The sequence below is a fragment of the Delphinapterus leucas genome, chromosome 3, assembly GCF_059928025.1.
Source record: "Delphinapterus leucas isolate spDelLeu-1000000601 "Yukka" chromosome 3, BTC_Dleu_Yukka2, whole genome shotgun sequence".
NCBI classification, from domain to species: domain Eukaryota; kingdom Metazoa; phylum Chordata; class Mammalia; order Artiodactyla; family Monodontidae; genus Delphinapterus; species Delphinapterus leucas.
The window spans coordinates 84660887-84678243 of record NC_143131.1 but is presented as its reverse complement, the minus strand read 5'-3'; the positions used below and the strand labels follow the sequence as shown (position 1 = coordinate 84678243).

General features: G+C 34.8%; 1 protein-coding gene across 15 annotated transcripts in view; it reads right to left on the bottom strand.

Annotated features, from left to right (window-relative positions):
- Positions 1-17357, bottom strand: part of PAM (peptidylglycine alpha-amidating monooxygenase) — a 280621-nt gene that overhangs the window by 239060 nt on the left and 24204 nt on the right. The gene's annotated exons all lie outside the window — the stretch shown is intronic.

Here is a 17357-nt window from a genome sequence, read left to right as displayed (position 1 = left end):
AGAAAAAAAGAAGGAAGACAGGTAGCATTGGATTCGCTCAGGGAAAACAAAGACGTTTTATGTTGAGTGCCAACTTCTACAAAATAGTAGGAGCTTCCTGCTGTTCTGAGTTGAGCAGGATTCTGAGGCCAGCTATGGCCTGTGTAACAATGTGTCTCATTACTTGCAAAATGTATAAATGTAACAGATTTCCAAGGCTTTGGAATTGGCAGTTCTTGTTCACTATAGGTTTTAAACTTTTTTAATTTTGGTAATTATTTCTCAGAATAATAATATGAATTAGATACCATCACTATCTCTATTTTATAGTTAAGAAATTTGAGGCTCAGAGAGAATAACTTATTTGCCCAAAGTGACCAGCCTTCCAATAGTTAAAACTGAGAACCAAATTTGGGTGTCTCTAACTCCTAAGACCATATTCCTACCTACTGTCATATACATGTGTAATTTTGCTAAATACGTTCCTTATTTGCATTCCCCCAACTGCACTTTAAGGGTCCTCCCAATGGGGCCTGGCTCCAGGATGGAATATCTTGTACCATCATCACTCTAGCTCTGGCATGTTCTTTGGTTTCTAAATTCTCATGTCTCATTCAGAAGGAAAGCATCCAGGCACAATTCTTTCCTGTATTGATGTTGGTGGAAAACATCTTATTCGTTAAAATGCCAAACCCTATTTGATTTAGTGATTCGGTCATCTTATAAGCAAGCTGACAATTTTAGCAATGTCAGAATTCCAAATTATTTTAGCAATCACCTACCTATTGTTCATCACCTATCCTATTTTTCAGCTGACAGGCGTCTCATCTAGCTGTATTTAAAAACACACACATAGGGACTTCCCTGGTGACACACTGGTTAAGAATCCACCTGCCAATGCAGGGGACACGGGTTCAATCCCTGGTCTGGGAAGATCCCACATGCCGTGGAGCAACTAAGCCCGTGCGCCACAACTACTGAGCCTGCTCTCTAGAGCCCATGAGCCACAACTACTGAGCCCGCGTGATGCAACAACTGGAGCCTGCGCGCCTAGAGCCTGTGCTCTGCAACAAGAGAAGCCACCGCAATGAGAAGCCCACACACCACAACAAAGAGTAGCCCCTGCTCGTCACAACTAGAGAAAGCCCGCGCGCAGCAATGAAGACCCAATGCAGCCAAATAATAATAATAATAATTAATTAATTAATTAAAAAACGCATACCTACACTATCAAATTAAGTTAGTGCCACTGTTGTTATTGTTACCTCACCCACACAACAACATATTCATATACTTTGACTAAAGAATAGGAATTTTTTGGAGGTTAGTCCTAAGGAATAGGAATTTTATTTTTAAGGATTCCAAGGCAATAAGAAGTAAAAACTCTTGTACAGCTTACAGACTTACCACAACATAGGCAGAAAAGCCAAAATATATTTAACCCTGAATTGCTTTGTCGTTTCCCTCCACCCCATGCTTTCTTTCCCTCCCATCTATTTTCTACAAGAGGGCCTCATAACAGGAGAAAAGCATGCCATATACTACCTTGATTTGATTCCAGCAAACTAACCAGAATTTGAATTTTTATTAGCAAGAGCCATAGGCAAGAGCAATAATACGCTATATCTATCACAGTGTTTAGTTTTATTCATGAACCCATGCTGGGTTAAGAAAAAAAGAAGAAAAGCTAACTTCAAAGCATTATTGAAAGATGGTTAACTCTCTAGCCACAAATGAGAATCACAAGCTACTTTGATGTGTGAGAATTTTTAGTGCCTAAATTTAAAGAAAGGACATCTATGATACAAGTTTAACCATTTAAAAAATTCCAATAATATATTTCTTTTGCAGCTCGAAAAACCAGTAATTACCTAAGGGAATAAATAAATTAGAACTCAGCCTCAGAAATTAAGGCTTAAATGCAAAGTATACGAACAATATTCCTCCCTCATCATATGGTTCAGTGGCAAAATGCCAGCTCTAATATGTTCAGTACGGGAAATATAACTCTTCATATTGTCATTTTCTCACAGTCATCACTCCACAAGGACTTTAGGCATTAACCAAACTGCATACACATCTTCACCTCAAAAATTCAACTAAGTATAAATCAGAGCATTACTCAATGTATAAACTATGTGGCACATGACTGCAAAGACTGTGATTGCACAAAAACTTGTGCCAATACTTAATTTGAAACTAACCTCGACAATGACCTAAAATCGCTAACCTTCGAACCCTAACCAATCTGTCATTTATATAGTGCATGCCATGGTCTACCTTCACACGACATTTGAGAATTATTATTCGGTATGTATAATTCTTAAAGGTTGTATGAAAATAGGCCATGGAATATACTGTGTAAGTTTCAAAAGAAAATGGAAATTACTAAGGAGAAAAGTGAGTGGATTAAAATGTGTGATTTTTCATAACAATGGTCCAAAGATATGGGAAAGGTGGAAAGTTGACACCACATACTTTATATCGCTTTAACTTATAAATATATTACATCTGATATTATTTATTAAAATACTTGTATTTACCAATCTGAATATATTTAAACAGTCTTCAAACCTAAATGCTGGAACATCACAATTTTCTCTTCTCTCTCTTGCCAAACTGACATGTCTCCATCAATAACTACTTGGAAAAATATTCAAGGCAATCTCAAAAAGAATTACTGTGCTTCATTATGCAAAACAAAAACGCAGCTTTTAAAAAGTACTCTGTCTGACATTCAGTTCTGTATGCTGCTACAGCAGGTCAAAAGCCATTAGCCACCTACTGAAAATTCATACTAGGAAATAATATGTCCTTCAAAATTATTTCACATACAGTATTCTCAAAGTAAAATGGGTGAGGTTATATTCTAAATGTTTAAAAATGTGATGCCTCAAAAAGAAATATACTCACCATGTCAGAAATTAATGTGAACATAGATTTAATAATGGTCATAATTTAGAACACTCACCTTAGATAAACAAAGTACTGTGTCTGCTATGAGAGAAATGAATACATAAAATAACCAACCACCTCAACACTATATGGCTATTATACTCTCCTTTTCCAATAAAAGTAACAGACTCAATATGATTCCTCGGACACTTAGGATATTCTCACTATTCAACAGTCTTCTGGGGACTGACCCAACAGTCCTCTTGTATCTTTAAGACATTCTACAAATCTATTTGGCAGAAGAAGCAAAACAGGAGCCCCTGTGCTACTGGACATTAAAAAGAATTCACAAGTCTATGTTATTTAACATTTTGAAACTTGGCACTGAAGTCTATGGTTTTCTATGGTTTTTCCACTAATAGATTCTATTAGCAATTATTAGCTAATTGGCCACTTGGCACTTTGTACAACCAGGTACGGAGCTAAGTGCTTGACACATCTTAATGCATTTAATCCTCATAACAACTTTATGATGTAGATAATATCCTATTGCCATCTTACAAGTAAGGAAACCAAGGCACCAAGAGGTTAAGTAATTCGCTCATAGTTATACAGATAGCAGGTGGCTACTTTTCAATGAGGGAAACATAGTTTATAGAATGTGAGGTCCCAAATAGGATGAGGAAACCAAGGGAAAGAAACTGAAAAAGGCCAAAGTACAAGGGGAGTCAATGATAGGATGGAGAAATGCTTTCTCTTTCACTATTTTCTCTAATGTTAGCTGGCTGACTATGGTGCTTAATAAACAAAAATAAAAAGGTAACATAATCGTAACCCAGTTTTCAGGAGCAAAGATGACTCCTACTTAAAAACTAGGAAGCTCAAATTTTCTTGCCTTACTTAAAAGATGGATTTCTGCTGTGTGGAACTGCAAATACCCAATCTCACTGCCCAAGCTCTGAGATAACATCTGGTGGATAAATACACATTTTGGTGTCATGTCAGATTCATATTCACAGGCTGTAGGGGCAGAGATGGGTCTATGAGAGCCCTAGACTATTCACCTATAAACCTGGTTCCTAACATGGATCCAGGGCAACCCCTGATGACTGATCTCCTGAAGAGTCATTGGGGTAACAGACGATTAGTTCTAGAGGTTCCACCTCTCATGGACTTCAGCCAACCTAAACCTGTTTATAGAAATCTTGAACTGGATCCCCAATATAGTGCCACTGTCTCTTCCAGGGGCCCTATTCCAAAATCTATCATCAGATCACAGGAGTTTTTTGTTGACACCATTGGGTATTTGGATTTTTGTTTGATTATTTAATAAAAAGACATTTCTCCCTTAAAAACAATACTGCAGGCCTCTAAATCTCCAAGTATAAATTAAACAAAATAACTCCTGGTTAATAAAATATGAATTCAAACAAAATGCTTCTGTTGAAATGGAGTATCTAAAATATTTCAGGAAAAAATTCACTAATCCCGCTGATAATAAGGTTGGAAAAGATTCCCTTTTCCACACCCAACCCAAAGGAAATTGAATCCCTGCTTTAACTGGAGACTGTTGCTATTTGTCTTATGGGTAAAGGCCAAATTATGCGTATTTTTGGGACTTCGGTCAAGAATCAAGGTCAGTCACCAGATTTTCTCCCATATCAACAACATAGCGGCAGCATGAATACAGATGTTCCTTATCCCTTTCACCGTGATTTTTCAAACTCAGTTTTCCCTCTCAGAGCAGCTAAGATTTCTTCGTTTGTCAAAAGGATAGCCATTAAGAAAATTTCTTAGCTAATAAACAAGGAAATTAGCTAGCAGGCCTGATACAAAACAGATAGTAGCAACACTAACAGCAATCTGTACACACAAAGTAAGGCAGCAAGAGTGGCTCTGATAAGCACTTTGAAACTGCAAGTGATACTCAAAAAACTGAGTGTCACTAGTACTAGGGGTCAGACAGCAGTTGTAAACTTTTCTCCTTGTCTCACTTGGTTCCCCCAAAAATCTCAATTAGTTTTGAGTTTTATCGAAGTATGTGAAGAAAAAGAAAGCAGCAGAAAAGAGGAAACAGGGAAAGTATCTGGGCAGGATAACTCTTCTCCCTCTCCAACCACTTTTCTGTATCTTCTTTTGTCAATGTTTGAAGGAACCAGCTAAACACTTGTTTAATTTTGAGAAAAGCTACATAACCTAAATAAACAACACGATGGAAATAGGACTTGTGAATCCCATGAAGGATGGTGCCAGATTTTGAAGCACATGATTATCAAGCAAAATGATAAGGGCAGAATGTTTATATTTACATTTTACGTGATCAATAGATATGTATTTTTAAAGCTAACAATCTTTAATTTTTTTTTTTTTGCTTTTAACTTGTATACAATTGGGTTTCTATCCCCTACAGTAACTGATTATGGAATAAACAGTTGAAGAGTAAAAAAATATTATACACTCAATTTTTTGGTGGGGAAATTGTAAATTTTACTAAATTTCGTATTTCATCAAAATGTCTTCAGTTCTCTACAAAAATTAAACCTTTCCTAAAAGTCTACATTGATATCTTCTCTCTGATTTTAAAATAGGAAGCTTCCCTGATTTAATCACTTCTTACAAAATGCTTGAAATGCTTTATTCAACCCTGGGTTGAATAATTCCTCCCTTCAGTTAGTCAGAAATGTATCTAAATCAATAAGAATCTACTTCTGCCAATTCATTCCAGGAAAACATTCATTTCCACCTGCCCAAATCACACCTCCGCTCCAGGCTGACCCTTCCTGACCTTCACTGAGATGATGTCTTGCCTCCCCCTCTCACCTCCATGTTACCCGGTCATCATAGGGCTGCATGACCCTCAACACACCAGAAATAGAAGAAAACCAGTAACAGTAATTCATGTTTAAATGATCATTTAAATTAGCTTTACAAAATAGAGTCTCAAGTGGTAACTGACCAAGGATAAATAAACCACTTCATGTACATTCTAAATATGGGGAGATATATATATATATATATATATATATATATATATATGTATGTATAGCTGATTCACTTTGTTACAAAGCAGAAACTAACACACCATTGTAAAGCAATTATACTCCAATAAAGATGCTTAAAAAAAAAGGAAACCAAAAAATAAAAAAAATTTAAAAATAAATAAAAATGGGGAAAAAATTCAAAAGTATTAAATAAGTAATGAATTTTAAAGTTCCCCTAGAGATCAGTGAGTATATGAATATTTTTAATGAATTTTAAAAAAGAAAGAAATGGGCCTTTAAGTTGTTAAGGCAGAAATTCTCAGGTAAATATAATACAACACATTCAATATGTTTCACATATTGCTGAATTTTTAAGTTTTAAGTTCAAACTGTAAAAATTATCTGCTCTAACTCTAATCACTTTACAAAACTGATAAATTAATTTTGTATATAAATCTAGGATAAAAGTGTTCCTATAATTACTTAATTCATCTAATATTTTCAAAATTCTTTTAAAATCTTTTACTAGTTCAGTATTTTAAATGAGGAAGGATATTACTATATTACTTAAATAAAATGAGCTTTAAAATAAAACCACTACTTATGTACTTAATATATTGAAGTATATTAATATATATGTATATAACATACTTAAAATACTGCACTAACCAACTTTTTAAAAGATTTTCCAATAGTTTCACAATTTTTTAAATTTCCATTTACAAAAAGCTTTTGATTTAAGCATTAAAATCAGAAACACCTAGACACTTCATATATATTTAAATATGTATCTATGTGTTTTTTCTAGGAATTTTAAAAGCAAAGAAGCAGGTGTTCTAGAAAAAATTCACAAGTTCAGGTAAGTTATCTTAAATAATTTTAAGAGGAAGAAAGGAAAAATAGATCTAAGACATTATTTTAGTGTAGAAAGAAAAAAATGTATGTATTCTGTTCCTATGAGGACCAAGACTCCTAACCGACCATGATGCCAAAGGGGAGGTTTTCTTTTAGAGAAAAAAAAAATTATCTCCATGTTACTTGATTAAAGCTAAACTCGACTTGGCAGAACTCTTATCTGCTACTGGAGACTTTTGTGTTACCTTTTTTTTTCTAAGATGGCTAAAGAAAGCACATTTCCTACTCACAATCAAACTATCAGCCAGTATGAGATTACCATAAGCCTCAAAAACTGTGAACCTGTATTCTGACTTGCACGAAGAATGAACCAACGGTAATTACGTGCTACAAGTTCTTCACTTGACAAAATTATGGTTTGTAGAGTTCCTTTAGATAGGGAGCACCTCGAGTGTATTTAGAAGAGATTTCAAATTACTAAATTTGCCATAAAATTATGTTAGTATACTGCCCCCTTCCAACTCTTCATAATGCCAGTCAATGGCAAATGGGTGACCATGTATCATATTGTTTTTGAAAGCTTATGCAAGCCAAGAGATCTTAATGATCAATTGTTTGGTAAACAGATAAAAAGCCTTGTGCATTTGTCAGGTGTCTTTCACACAAATACATTCATTTCCTGGAACTTGGTAAATTCTTGAAAGTAACCTTATAGTCTCTTCACATGCCTTTTATCACTATTGAATTGGAGAGCAATTTATGACAATAAAGATTTCATTTACCTTTAATGTTTTTCTCAATGATTTTGGCATTACTTGTGCCACCTCCCATATGTTTTAACATAAACACAAACTCACATATATACACACATCAATGTTAACTTTGATATACCTGAAGTGAATTTCCTAAATTCCATAATACTATGTATAAATATAAATTATAACTCCAAAACAGCAAATGGTTGTAATCTTCATTCATGGAAAAAAGGGCCAGAGAGTTGCTCAAATACTTTGCTCTAAGAAATACTCAATAATCAATTTCTTATTATCTTCCTTATTAGGATGGGGAAAACTTCTCTCAATGTTTGCATATTGCTCAGTAAAAATGTCAACTGCTGTTGCGTTTCAGCAATACTTGGTTTAATGGAGCACACCCAAATGGAAATGTTCACTACAGCTACACTTTCCTTCGAGAAACGCCTAGCATATGCTAGATAAAACCCTAGAGACAAGTTATCCCAAGTTATCTGGTTACAGATCATAAAACTGAATGCTTTACAACTAATTGACAGGGTAAGTTTTTCTCACCTGAGGTTGGAGGAAGGTAATTTACCTTATCTATCTTGTATTCAGAAACAAACCCCAAATAGAGTTAAGTAATCTATCTCAAAGGTTTCTGTTGGTTTTTTTGTTTGTTTGTTTTTTTCCTTGGTAATACTTGGCAAAATGTTGAAAACAGAAAAATCCACTGGGGAAAAAGCAGTTGCAAAAGAAACTACATACAGCCAGGTTAATGTCTTTAACACATAAATACATCTCACAAATAGAAAAAAGGAACACATCAGATTAACCATGACATGAAGAAATACATATGCTAAAAAATCATATACAAATGCTCACCACCAATGCAAATTAAAATAAATGATTACAATTCTCCACTTCTCAAACTGGTGTTAACAAAAGCCCTAATTCTGCGATGGGCAATGGGTGTTCTGATACAGACCACTAGAAAAGTATAAACCTGCACAGTCTTTCTGTGCAGGACAACTTGACACATATATATCAAACGCCTTTGAAAATGTTCATATCTTTTTACTTAATTTTTATCCTAGAGATTTATTCTTAAAAAATAAATAGAGATAGGGAAAAGATTAATCTAAAAGTATTTTCATCATAGTGTCATTTATAATAGCAAAAAAAAAGAATATTCTAAAATCCTAGTAAGAGAGGATTGGTGCAGGCATAAAATCAAAGGAAATACAGCTACTTAGAAGGCAGCTGTGAAAGAATATTTAGGGATATGAGCAAATGTTACTATTTAATGCTCAATGAAAAAATATGCAGGTTATAAAATAGAATAATCATTACAATCCTAATTTTATGTCTCCCAGTTTTGTGTCTCTGTTTGTTAATGTGTGTGCACATATGCATGGACAGAACAGTAGAACTGCTGACACACAAACAAATGGTATCAGTGCCTATCTCTGCGTGGTAAAATAATGGGTAATTTTTTTTTTTTTTTGGCTGCACCACATGGCTTGTGGAACCTCAGTTCCCCGACCAGGGATTGAACCCGGGCCACAGCAGCGAAAGCCCAGAATCCTAACCACTGGACCACCAGGGAACTCCCAATAATGGGTAATTTTTAAAATACGACAGAGCTTTTTTTTGCATTAGCCAATATTCCATAATGAACAAATATAATTCAAGAAACAATGGGGGGAAAACATACTCACAAAAATAAAACTGTATAATCTCTTTTACAAGTGATACTCAGTTTCTGATAACTAGAATAACACTGTTCAGAATAATGAAAATAATGTTCCTATAAGAGGCTTAAAATAGACTCTGTCCACAGAAATGAAGAGAGTGGCATCACTTCTCCGCCTGGCAAAAGCAGCCAACTGAAGCAGCGTTAGGTAACCTAATACCACACTGGTTAGATAGGTTTTCCACCCCACCACTTGGATCCCAGGATAAGAGTCAAATTATCTTCATAAGAACCAGAGGGTTAGATGAAGAAGCTACTGTCTGGGACTTCCCTGGCGGTCCAGTGGTTAAGACTCCATGCTTCCAACGCAGGGGGGCGTGTGTTCAATCCCTGGTCAAGGCACTAAGATCCCACATGCCGCGGGGGTGCAGCCAAAAAGATAAAAAAATAAATAAATAAAAATAAAATATTTTTTAAAAAAGAAGCTACTGTCTTAGTAAAATAAGCATGAAGATGGCCATGAGATCCACCATGATCTTTGTACAGCTATAAAATGGGGATAATAGCACTAGCTATCCCAGAGGCAGTCTTTCAAGCAAATAACTGCTCATTTCTTGAGATAACATCAATATTGCTTTTATATCAACAACAAAAATTTGTGGCATATTTTATAATAACTAAGATACATTAGTTCCCATAATCTAGTATATCTATACTACATTTTTGATTGCCTGTATTTTAAAGGTTATATGTGCTACCTGTTCACTGAGCTTATAAGTAAGCTTAACGAGTTACAGTTAAGCTGATTAGTTTGCACATGACGCTATAACTATAATTTCCTGAATAAACAAATATCAATCAACAAATATTTATTGAGCATCTTCCATGCTCCAAGAGTTATGTCAAGTACTGAAAGACAATATTTTTAAATATGGGCAAATCATTCCCCAGATCATATACAAGATAAGGAAAATGTGTTTTTCCCAAATTTAGTCTAATGATGACTACTGAATATTTATGAATATGAGTAGTTAGCTAACCCTTATATTTGTCTCATTAGTTTGTTCTCTAACTGGAAGCATTTTATTACTTTATATTACCATTTTAGTAAGTTTTGTTTTCTTTAGTGCAGTAAAACATACATAACATAAATGTACCTTTTTAACCATTTTTAGGTGTACAGTTCAGTTGAATTAAATATATTCACACTGTCATGCAACCGTCACCACCACCCATCTTCAGAACTTTTTCATCTTCTAAAACTAAAACTCTGTACCCATTAAACAACTTTCCCCATCCTCCACCCCCACCCACCCACCCTTGGCAACCACCATTTTATTTTCTATCTTTATGAAGTTGACCACTCCAGGTACCTCGTGTAAGCGGGATCATGCAATATTTGTCCTTTTGTGTCTGGCTTATTTCGCTTAGCACAATGTCTTCAAGATTCATCCATGTTGTAGCATGTGTCAGAATTTCATTCCTTCTTAATACTGAGTAATAGTTCACTGTCTGTATATACCACACTTTGTTTATCCATTCAACCGTCGATGGACATTTGGGTTATTTACACCTTTTGGCTTCTGTGAATATCGCTGCTATGAAAATTGGTGTACAAATACCCATTCAAGTACTTGCTTCCAAATTGTTTGAGAATATACCCAGAAGCATAGAAGTGGAACTGCTAGATAAGTTTTGCTTTTAAAAGTACCAACTTTCAATAAACGTGTTTCTTGAGTTTTTAAAAATCAATATCATCAAAATCAGTCTCTAGACTGAATTTTTAGCAGCAAAACAGCTATTTTATTTCCTTTCATTGTATGCTTCAAAGGCCCAAGTTAAAAATAAAAATACTTTTCATACCTATGACTTGAAGGTGAATCTCCCAATAATTCCAGTGTTAGCCAACTTCCCTCTAGCAAAGCGCATCGCCCTTCAGTAATGTCGTCTATAAATATTCTTCCTGTTTCCCCACACCTTCTAGCCTCTGCCCCTGAGTGTCAACCATCAGGGCACTTAACCACCAAACCATTATGTTCTTGTAGCTGATATGTTCCCCTCCAACTATTCACACATTCTTATCTCACACATCCTGATTAACACATACTTGTTTTAATAATGCCACCACAATGCTCTGTTTTTCTGTTAAAAGTTACTTAATTGGAAGAATTCCAGCCAAATGAAATAAAACAAAGCTGTATGTTTCAGATAAAATTATGAGCCTCTCTCAACACAATATCTGATTTCATACCATCATAAAAACCAGACGTAACACAGCCCATAATGCAGATATTATCATGTTACTCAGTCGTGTTACAAAAGAATTCCACCTTATTTCTTAAAATTCATATGAAGGATTCCACTCACACTAATATATGAGTAGTTTTTTAAAAGTATGTAAATATCAATAAGGCATTTCATTGCTGTTGTGAGTAGAGAAATCACCTATAGATGCAAAGCCACCATTTTTGAATCCCTAACTGTGAATTACCGGCCACTTGAAAAGAGAAATGTAGTTCCTATCAAAAAGAAAAAGTTATTATGCCTTGCATGCAATCCATAACTTTATGACACCAGTGGCATGATGAAGTTATTAAAGTTTTTCTGACAAAGTAAAGACCATAATAACTCACTGCCACCTTCATCAAAGCTAGTGAGTTATGGAGTATATGAAGGGTAATTACCCTTTAAGTAAAGTATGTGGGCGGTTTCTTATTATAAATTTTTATCTTTAATACATAAATTTCCACATTTTGTTAACAATTTAGGCTGAATTATGTGATTAAATTATAAAAGAAAATTACTTCGTATCTCTTCATTTCTCATCTAAGACATCAAACATATTTCTGTTACTAGGGTCCAGTGATTTGTTTGAAGTCAATCAGAGCTGTGGAAGTACAAATTAACTGAAATAGGACTTACCTCAAGTATTTTTTTTTAATTTTTTATTTTATAGTGGAGTATAGCTGACTAACAATGTTGATAGTTTCAGGTGCACGGCAAACCCTCAAGTATTTTTATAGTGAGAAAGAGCAAAAGATTTTTCACAGATGTGATATAATTTTAGTTCTTAAACCAAAAGCTAATGTATCTATTTTGCCTACTGCCAATGATGATAGTAGCAACTATCTATATATAGTTATATATATATATATATATATATAGTTGAAATGTCTATATATATGTATCATTTAATAAATCCTGATTTATGCACTTACTATACATGCTAAATCATGACTTAAGAGAATTCCAATTTCTTAGATGGGGAGCTACAAATAGATACTGGAAATACCCAGTATTTATGAGAATACCCAATATTAATATTTATCTATGTAAAGCCCGACATTTGCATTCATTCACTAAGGGACCCACACCTCTAAAATTGCTACTGGCCCCCATCCATATCATGAAATATGGATTTCCTTGATGAGAGTTGCACAACAGTTTCCTTCCAGGAGAAAAGCTGATTGGGGTCTTGTCAGAGCTGATGTTAGACACTTGTACCATAAAGTGGCATATTTTCAATATCTTTTTCTGACCCTAGGAAGTTTGTCCCAAATGTGGACCATTCCCAGAACACAAAAACTTCAAGTAGCACAGGAGAGTGTTAGATATATTTAGAACCTGCCTGGACATATGCCCAAGTTACAAGAGTTCTGTGGATCTGACAGGGCCTAGACATGGTATCCTGAATTACATCTATCCCTCTTCTGCCAGTTCCCAACCCCTATTGAAATAGGTTGAAAAATGTGGATTGTACCACTACTTTGAGGAGGACAAGAAAAATGTTAAAGATGAAGCATTTCTCCTTGGCCTTTACACCAGCATAATGATTTCTAAACTAAGGGAAGATTTTAAATGAAATTCAGATCATTATAATTCAAGAGTGGTGAGGAACAGCCTTAATTTACAAATCTCAGATGCTTTCAGAGGCACTGCCTTCTTCTCATTGTACTGTAAGTGTCAAATGTATCCTGTGGGAATTACCATTGTTATTACTAATTATAATCACACGTTGCTTGGTAGCTTTCCTTTATATAATTTTTGACGCAGAAACTGTTACGATATATTCTTGACCTTTACACTATGCATCAAAAGAGTAGTAATTTACGTATTCCTGTTCAGAGTAAATTATTGACTTGCTACTGACTATGCTCAGAATGAGGATTAATGAAACACGATTTAAAATCGTAAAGAATTTGGAGCCCAGTTCCTCCTAACCCTCAACTTTATGCCAAAAATCCAGAAGGTGTCCAAATTAAAACGTACATTTTAATTTCTATATGTTTAGAAATTTCTATATGCTTTTGGTACATATCTACATTTTCTCCATAAATGATTCAGAATTTAATTCCTAGAAATCTGCTGGTTTGTAATCTTTCCCTTCAATGTTCAGAAGTTCATAAAGCTGACAAAAATAACATAAGAAAGACTCAGAAACTATCATTAGCAACAATTTAGAAAATAAGACTAAGTAGAGACTGAGAAAAATTGTTTCCAATATTAATAAAAGCTTACATTTACAGATTACTAACTAAATGCTAACCACTTTTCAAAGTACTTTTACAGGTATTTACTCATTCAATGCTTACAAAAAACCCTGTAACATGGGTAATATCAAGTTAGCCATTTTGTAGATGAGGAAACCAAAGCACATGGAGTTTAAGTAACGTGTCCCAAGTCAGACCTCCTCTAAGTGAATGGAACTCAGCTGGCTCCAGAACCAACAGGCTTAATCATGACACAAAAACTCCCTCCTTTAACAGTTGCAGTGAGAGATTTATTCTTGTTTTTTCCATTTCAATTCTTTCTCTGAAAATGAATGTTTGGTGTACACTTGACACAAGAATGTAAAGTAAGTTTATAAAATGTAACTTTTCTTTTATTATAATTTTGCTAACGTATTCTACAGATTCTATTAATTACTACAAATAACTTCATATAAATGATCCAAATATAAGAGATTATAGACTTTGAAATTCATCATCTTTGGCTCAATCTGAAATGAAGTGGACATGTTTAAAAATAAATTATTTAGTGCATATATAACCATTAGAATGAATGGTTTTAACATGTAAATACCATAGTGAGAATTCCCAATGCCATACCCCCATCTCCATTTGCTTTCAAAGTTCTAGAATCAAATTTTCAACTAGGCAAGACATCTCCTGAATGCTTTAGGGCACCTCATGTTCAATACTTTTATCACTTCCCCAAGCTTACACTTTCTAAAGATATTCCTGCCTTATTTAATAACATGGCTTAATCCACTCAGAAAGAAACGTATACTTTCTTTGACCAAGTTCTCTCCTTCAACCTCAATGCAATCATTCAATCACAAAATTCCACCAATTCTGTCTCTGAAATAACTCCTGATCTATCACCTCCCTTCATTCCTCTATTCACTGCTCTGGTTCTTAGCCCCATCTTCCCACACCCATGATCCTATAAAGATAGCAGCTTCTAACAGGTTGCCTTATCCTCTGGTTTGTTCCTTAAGTTCCCCACATATCTAGCAGAATTATCTTTTAAAACACAATTTTTTAGAAGCTTTTAACAGTTTCCAGTTGTTTATCACAAAGGTTCCAAACTTTAAAGTACGTTAGGGCTTGTTAAAACAAACACAGATTGCTGGGGGGATAGCTCCAACTTTCCAATTCAACAGGGCTGGGAGGGGGCCCAAGAATCGGCATTTCCTACAAGTTCCTAAGTGGTGCTAATGCTACTGAGCCAGAGAACACACTTTAGCTTCTCAACTGATGTTGTGCATTAAAATTACTTGGGGAAGTTGTATAAAATACCCTGCCACACCCCAAACCAATTATCAATACATACAGGCACAGGTTTGGTTTTTTCTTTTCAATCCTCCAGGTAATTCTGGTTTGCAGACAGTATTATATACTCGAAATTTGCTAAGAGGGTAGGTAAGTGTTCTCACCACACATGAAAAATGGTAACCAAATGTGGTGACGGATATGCTAATTAACTTGACTGTGGTAATGATTTCACAACGTATACATACAGGAAAACATCAAGTTATAGACCTTAAACATATAATTTTTATTTGTCAATTATACCTCAATAAAGCTGAAATAAAGCCAAATTTAACCAGGTGTCTTCTATTTTCATTTTCTAAATCTGGCAGGCCTACCCACATTTTCAATTCAAACTGGGCCCTACAAAATGTGTAACCAATCCTGATCATGACAACAGATTTAAATATTCATTTCATAAGGCAAATGGATGAACTGAGTAATAAATGTCATCGGCTAAGATTATACTGAATGAAAAACTTTCTTGCTTTTTATTTGAGCATCATCCTTCCCTGCCCTCACACCCCCCACACAAACACACCCTGATGTACAACTTTCCTGCCAAGTCTCCATCTGCGAGATGTAAAAACGGTACTGCCAACTAGGAAATAAAAACTTGGAAATGGAGACCCATTAGAGTTTCAGATACAACCAAACAATATGATGAGAATAACAGAAAGAAAGAAAACTTTAAAAAGAAACATTTTTCACAAGAGCACAATTTCTTAAAAATAAGAGTTAAGTGGAAAAAAGAAGCCAATGTGTTGCCTGTGCCAATATCACCAGTAAAATATAAAATTAGAGACAGAGAGCAAGCACTGGGAATACAGAACTTAATTGATTCTGCCTTTTCTCCTACCTGAAATTTAAAAACCTAATATTGACTTTGGAAATATTTCTAAACCCTGTGATGCTATTTTCATTTTTAAATATTATGTGTGAAAGGTTTGCATCCACTTCTCAATAAATATAGATGTTTTTTCTTCAAGTGTCTTGCTAAAATAAGGGCTGGATTTTTTTTCTTTCTTCTTTATAGCTTTCAATCATATATATTATTTGGGTCTACTTCAAACTCATTGTGCAATAAAGGATTTCAAAATCTTCTCTCCTTCCTCAGGGGGAATAAAGAACGGTAAAAACAAACAAGGAAAATGACTTTATATAATATCCTTTCGTTTCAGATCCTGGTTCCTTGCTACGAACTTCATGCCAGAGGTTCTGCTTTACTGTGCTTCAGATATGGACAAGATGAAAGAAGCTCTTATATCCATAAGGAGCAAGTTCACCTTTGGTATAAATGTTGGAGAACAGTGAAGAATGATTTAATCTTTGAAGAAAATATAATGTGCTCTGAAAGTGTTCAGGTTTGAAATTCTCCAAATGTTTAGCTCTTAAGAATGTCAATTTCACAAGCAAGCTACAACAGCAATCTGTCCTTCATCAGTTCAATGCTTAAGGCTTAAAGCAAGTAGACTAGAGCAGACTAGGTAGCAGACAAGAGCATGGACAAGGGGAACAGACTGCATGGCTTCAGAGCCCAGCTCAGCCACTTATGAACTCTATGACCTTGAGCAAGTTTCTTAGACTCTTGGTACCTCGTCCACATAAGGTGGATGATAATAACAGCGTCTATTTAATACAGTTGTTGTAAGCATTAAAAGGTACAGTTCGTAGAACAATGCCTAGTCCACCAAAGCACCACAAAAGTATTGTTATTACATTAGTATTAAAAACATTTCTGGGTTCAATCTATGAATGCAAGACCCACTATATAATAGCTACCCATCTCACTTATTTTTCCTGGCATACATAATGGAGACCAAGATTTTAAAGAAAACTGTTATTTTGTCTTTTGTTTCCTATCAAGAGTCAGTGCTTGCAGAAAGCTAAAACTATTTTACAAATACCTGGTTGAGAGGCTTCGTAATGTACGGGGGGGTGCCCAAGACATGGATTAAAGTCCTGGTTCACAGTTAAGCTGTGACTGCACTTTAGCATTTACTGCTTTTCTCATCTGTAAAATGAGAAGGGACCCATTGAATTTCTAGTATTTCTTGCACACCTAGAATTCTGATTTTGTAACCTTTAACATTAATGTTGAACTTGTCAAAAAGGAATTTCGTGAACTCCAACTTTATAAGTATAAAAGGGCCTTCCCGGGGCAGTTTTTCTTGAAATTTTCATTCCCTATGCTCTCATACTACAAAATTTACCATCCTATGCTATAAATACTTCCCACCCCTCCAAAGCCAGACAGTAAAATAATTCCAATGTTAAACGGCCAGAAAAACAAGAATGAAGAATTAGCAAAAGTGTCCATTACTAGCAGAGCCTGGCAGAAAAATTAATAATACCTATTAGTGTGGTATGCAAAGTTTTTATTCATATTAATGAATATTACAGT